Source organism: Balearica regulorum, chromosome 5 (assembly GCF_011004875.1).
Source record: "Balearica regulorum gibbericeps isolate bBalReg1 chromosome 5, bBalReg1.pri, whole genome shotgun sequence".
Lineage (NCBI taxonomy): Eukaryota > Metazoa > Chordata > Aves > Gruiformes > Gruidae > Balearica > Balearica regulorum.
Window position 1 is genome coordinate 35,865,190 of NC_046188.1, and position 6,260 is coordinate 35,871,449.

Sequence of the window (6,260 nt, forward strand, 5' to 3'; positions counted from 1 at the left end):
CGCTCATCAGGGAAGGTCTGCCGCCGCCTTGGCGCCCAGGCTGCCCTCAGGCTTCCCCCGTCCCTCCCGCCCGGTGGCACGCTCCGGCCGTCTGCCCGGCCGAGTGCGCCCCGGGGCCGGCAGCCGCCTGGGGCCGCCAGCCATTTGGCCTGACCGTGCCTCACCTGTGCCGGTCGGGTCCAGCTTCTTGTTGGAAAAAGCAACTCGTCCACCACCAACTTCCCGCCCGGAGTGGAGCCTCCTCAGGTCCAAGCTGGCTTCAGGCGGCCTCCTTGCTTCCCCAGTTGCGCCCAGACTCCCAGCTCTCAGGGCCTCGCACTACCAGAGCACCCGCAGAGAAGGCGCAGAGGCAAAGGCAGGCCACGTCTTAAGCCGGCTCAACGAGCGTCATTCAGAACTGCAGCTGTCACTACCACCGTGTTGCGTTACAGCTTGGTGCTGCTCAGTGTAAAGAAAGCTTGCTGGTGTCTAATTATCCTTGAATATTTATGTTGTATCAGGAACCTCACAACCCTCGCTCCCCATATCTGCAAGCTACTAATGACCAAGAGTGGATATGAGTGTGCGATGCTCAAACTGGCTGAGAAATCCATACTAGCTCCAGATTATAGCTGAATATGAATAACTTTAGTATTCCTTAGGCTTGGGCATCATTAAGATTCTCTCTTTGGTCTGAACATCTCAGAACATACCTAAAGCTGGTGAGAAAAATGGCTTGGTTTAGTGCTAAATGGAAAGGTGACATTTATTCCACATCTCTCCTTGTTTTGCTCCTCCTTCCCATCATAAATTCTGACCTGAAGTGTGTTGTTTTCTCATGCAACCTCACAGCATCCCTGTAAAATAGAGACTTCATCTGTCCCTATTATAGGCATATAAGTTTTGGCTTGGCTGAAATTTTTTTACCTAGTGTACCTTAGCCTCAGTTTTGGGGGACAAGAGGGCAGGCTTTGACAAATTACATCATTTCTTCAGTAAGTTAACTGGGCATGACAATTTAAATTGTACTTTGGTTATTAAAGCCTTCCCTCAGTGTCTGAACAACTCCAAGACTAACTGGATTTAATCAGAGGCTACATTACCACTTTTTGTGACCTTTTTTTCACGTTACGGTATCATCAGACTTTAAAACAAGGTGATCCGTAAGTACCAGATTATGACACAAAACTGCTATACAAAGAAGGCATTTGATAGCAATAAAAATGAGCTGCAAATATATAATCAAGTCCTTCAATCAGGCAATGTTTCATAACCATATTGATCTTAAAAGTTGTTAGAGTCTTTCACCATCATCATTCTCCTTTTGACCCAAAATGCCCCTGTGCTTAGGAATCCATTCTAATTTCCAGTCTAAATTTATTCATGTCCTGTTTATTCTTCTAGTGCCAATATTACCCTATAAACAACTCTCACCTTCTATCATGTCTGTTTGCCATAAGAGAATAATTTTATCCTCTCAACAACTTCATTTTACTAGCCTAACGGTCTTAGCCTATTGCAGGATGACCATTCTGTTTGCTTAGACATCCTAATGTCACTTTTACCTTCATTTTTGCAGATGTTGCGGTTTCAGTTCAAGCTGTCCTGTATGCATAGAGTTTAATATATACATGGTTCTCTTACTCATCTGAGCACTTCAGCCATGGATATCCAGGCACATATGGTCAATAAAGGTTTTTAAATATTATTTTCTTTGAGCTGTGTGTGCTGACAAAAAAAAAAATACCAGAGGAAACAGATGATACGAGAATGTGACAATTCTCAGATGATGCACACTTAAAAATGCTTAGTCTTTCCAAAACAGACCTTTCTTGTGAAGTTTGTCAGGAGCACAGAGTTAGACACTAAATGGATTTTAGAAGATTGCCAGCTAAATGTGGCTAAGTTGGATGCTGATGCTAGACAGTGGCAGAAATGGCAGAAGTGCTTCTTACGTGATGCGATTATATGTTTAGCTTTTAAAGGGCAGAGCAACTGGTTTGTTCAGTTAAGGCTGCCAAACAGAATAGTATTTTTGTTACTGGGCCTGGTTATTAAATACCTCTTCTGAAAAGAAGCTGTTCTGCAAGTCCACACAGGGGTCAAATTTTGTAATAGTAATGTAATTTCTGTCAAGGGCCCAGTTCTGTTTTCAGAAGCACACAAGCTGTACCCTCACTGCTTACAATGACCATGGACCATCTAGCTGCTAATATGAGCAGGTTAACCATCCTAGGGCTCAGCTGCAGTCATTTCCATTAAGAATTCCCACTTCTTTTATTTATCTTCTTTTGATTCTTATATACTTTTGATTCTTATATAATACCTTCCTTAGCCTAGTTTCTTTTAACTTATTTTTTTCTTCTATCTTCTCTAAATTAAAGAAAAAAAATCAGAATTTCTTGGATTAACTGCAAGGTACTGAAAATTCATATTCTTTTTTGAAATTTTCTTTTCCAGTTCCACATTCCTTTTCATGTTTTTTTTTAATTTGTGTAAATTTTTCCAGTAGAGGAAAGATCTGATGTTGCTGCTTCTGCACAGTGCTAATCACACTTGTAGAATACTGTTAACATGTTTGAAGTTTGCATTAAGAAAATGGTACTTCTCTAACATTGGTTATTTTAATCCTTTTGAACCGAATTTGTTACGCTGGTACAAATGGGAGATTTTGGCAGAAGAGCTACATCAATCTTACTGAAGCTGAAGAAAAAATTTCATGCTTTGTAAATAATTATTTGCAATAAATTCAAACCTCAAACAATTTTAGCTGCAGTTCTAATATAGAAAAATGAGGAATTTTTAATATTATATTATATTAATATATAATTTTATATTATATATTAATATATAATTATATAATTTTAATATTACTATATTAATATTTTAATATTTTTAATATTTTAACATTTTTTGCAATGCCTAATTATGTATTTTCAAGGAAAAGAATTACCCATGAGAGACTCCAGTTTATATAATCTACCTTACAACACTGCTTTTTACAACTATTACTATGACACAGCATGATGTGATAGGATAGCTTTATGGACAAAAGATGGGTTATTTTCAGTCCTTAGAAACATCATAGTTGTAAATGAATTAAGCAGGTTATCATAAATAAAACCGACCAAGCACTTACATGTATATACTGCACGATTTTCTGTACCTGCCATAAGTGAAGCTGTGGGAAACATAAGTGAGGAATGAAGACTAAGGCATCTAAGATAGCACCAAGGAGCTAAGATGCACCAAGGGCAGATTTTGTACAGTTACTTTCATGGTTCCCTTGTAAATGAGTTCTTTGTGCACTGCTTGGCAGGTTTGAATAGTCAAATCTTCCAGAAGGGTAAAGGAGTCTAACTAGATAAGGTAATTATGGTGAAATACGATTTTATAAGATCATGATATGTAATCTGAATCATGGTTTTCTGCAGGGGTGGAAGAATATAGATCCAAATATATGCAGATCTAACATACAAACATGTAAACATACCTACATGTAAAAAATAACCTACTAGCTCCTTCCTCTTGTGTTCTCATATTTTCAAAATTTATATTGGTGTTAAGCACATTTGCATTTTTAAAGAATTTCAGTGATTGAGTCTGGATAGAGACAAACTTAGGAATTCTTTGAATTGTTTCCTTTGCAGTTATCCTGAACTCCAAACTGTATGTTTGATGTCATCTTCACAAATCTAAGAGCAGTTCCTCTGGCAATTTATGGTGGAAAATAGAAATTTTGGTACTGATTTTGGATGCAACACAGAAGTCTAATGTATAAAAATTAAAAGCTTGAAAATGCAGTAAAGCAAAGTACTTGTGCAGAGGCAAAAAAATTGTAAGGATAGGATGAATAAGTTCACTGAAAATATCTAGTTCTACTGTTCAGAACTGATTAAGTTGTTAAGACTGTGTAGTGTTATATGGATACTGTGATTTTTTTCTGAAAAGGGAGTTGCATCTTAATATTTTCTACCTTTTATCTGTGTTTCCATTTCCTTGTTGATGCCTTCCCCCTTTTTTCCAGATTGCATTTCTCACAAGTGGCCTACTTGTATTGTCTGTTTTTCATGATATTTTATCTGCAGTAAACTTTTCCTTCCAGCTGTTGCATAGGTAGTACTATCCCAATTGATGCCATTATTTTACCAGCCTGGCTTCCTTTTTATTTATCCTTAGGTAGAATTTCAATTCAATAAAGTATTCTGACATTTATGGATCTCCTTTTAGATCTACCCAGTAGACGTTTGGGATATGTAGTAGATGGTATATTTGAGGGGGTGGTTTCAAGACTATTAACTGTTTAATCTTTAGCCGGCAAGTTGGAGACAGGATGGCTCAGGCAGTTGGTAATGGGATAAAGCTTTTCACCTCTGAATTGCCAACTCTGGGCCAGATTAGTAGGAACAGAATATTACCACCATCTGGTGTCTGGTCAGTGACCTATATGAGCTATATCAGTAGTCATCCCTGCTATTGGTCAACAGGTTTACAATTAAAAAAGAAAAAACAACAAACACCAACAAACCTACTGTGAGAATGATCGCACCACAAACAGCTCCAAATGAACATGAGGACTAAAAATCCCACTAGAAATGTAATGGTCAGCCTGCAGCACACTGGAGAAGCATAGAAAAATTTGTCAGTGTGGGCTGTCAGGAGATGATGTTTTACTGGGAATATTAATTTTATTGAAAGCTAGTTTTTTAAAAAGCAAACAACTGGTAATTCTTCACTGAAAATGACAGCAGCTGGTGAGAAAAGTGACTTGAGTTTTCTGTGATGCGGAAAAGCAGATTACCAACAACCTCCAGAATCCTACTGGTCTTCAATATGCAAATATCCATCAGTAATATTTCTGGTTGGCCTATGATGGCAATCACAGAATCACAGATCGATAGGGGTTGGAAGGGACCTCAGATCATCTAGTGCACCTTCCCCCACTAAAGCAGGTTCACCTAGAGCATGTTGCACAGGATCATATGCAGGTGGGTTTTGAATATCTCCAGAGAAGGAGACTCCACAACCTCTCTGGGCAGCCTGTTCCAGTGCTCGGTGACCCTCACAGTGAAGAAGTTTTTCCTAAAGTTCAGCTGGAACTTCCTGTGTTCCAGTTTGTGCCCGTTGCCCCTTGTCCTGTCACTGGGCACCACTCAAAAGAGTCTGGCCCCTTCCTCTAGGTATCCACCCTTTAGATATTTATGTGTTGTTAAGATCCCCTCCTAGTCTTCTCCAGGCTAAACCGACCCAGCTCTCTCAACCTTTCCTCATACGAGAGATGCTCCAGTCCCCTAATCATCCTCATAGCCCTCTGCTGGACTCTCTCCAGTAGTTCCCTGTCTTTCCTGAACTGGGGAGCCCAGAACTGGACACAGCACTCCAGATGTGGCCTCACTGGGGCAGAGTAGAGGGGGAGGCCATGCTCTTCTTAATACACCCCAGGATACCATTGGCCTTCTTGGCCATGAGGGCACACTGCTGGCTCACGGAGGGCTTGTTGTCCACCAGCACTCCCTGGTCCTTCTCCACAGCACTGCTTCCCAGCAGGTCAACCCCTAACCTGTACTGGTGCCTGGGGTTGTTCCTCCCTAGATGCAGGACCCTAGACTTGCCCTTGTTGAATTTCATTTGGTTCCTGTCTGCTCAACTCTCTAGCAATACTGAAATAGGACATGTTTTGAGTCCGAATGTATAGAGTTTTTGCCTTATTGCAATCTGAAACAGGTTAGCTTGGGCTGACTTAATGAATAATAAGTTACGAATCAGTATGCCATGTTGGAATTCTTTGTAACATAGCACTTCCGAATACTGCATCCATTTCCTATTTTAGAAATAGTTGGATGTAATTACAGAATCTGTGAATTGGACACAGATTTTTCTGTCTGAAATTCCATAAACTTCTGAAGCAATTTGCTATGTGAACAAAAAACCCAAGTTAAATAGCCACTTAAGAGAGAAAGAAAAAAAACCCCTACTGTAATATTAAAAAAAAGTTTATATTGAAAATTATTATTTGTCACCTTAATCTTTTATTTTAATATGGAAATCATAAACCAATACTAAGGACTTTAGGGCTTTATTTAATTTTTCTGAAGCAGAACTATGCTTTTAGGGTGATAATTTTGAGAGAAACTAAACACCTAGGCCCTAATAGAGAGATTTAAGAAATTGTATGAAGAATTTAGGATCTGATTTTTCTGGATTGCTAACACTTTTTGTTTGAAGTCAGACTTCTGAATGACAATCATCATCGTTCCAGACCCATTATTATAATAGGATGA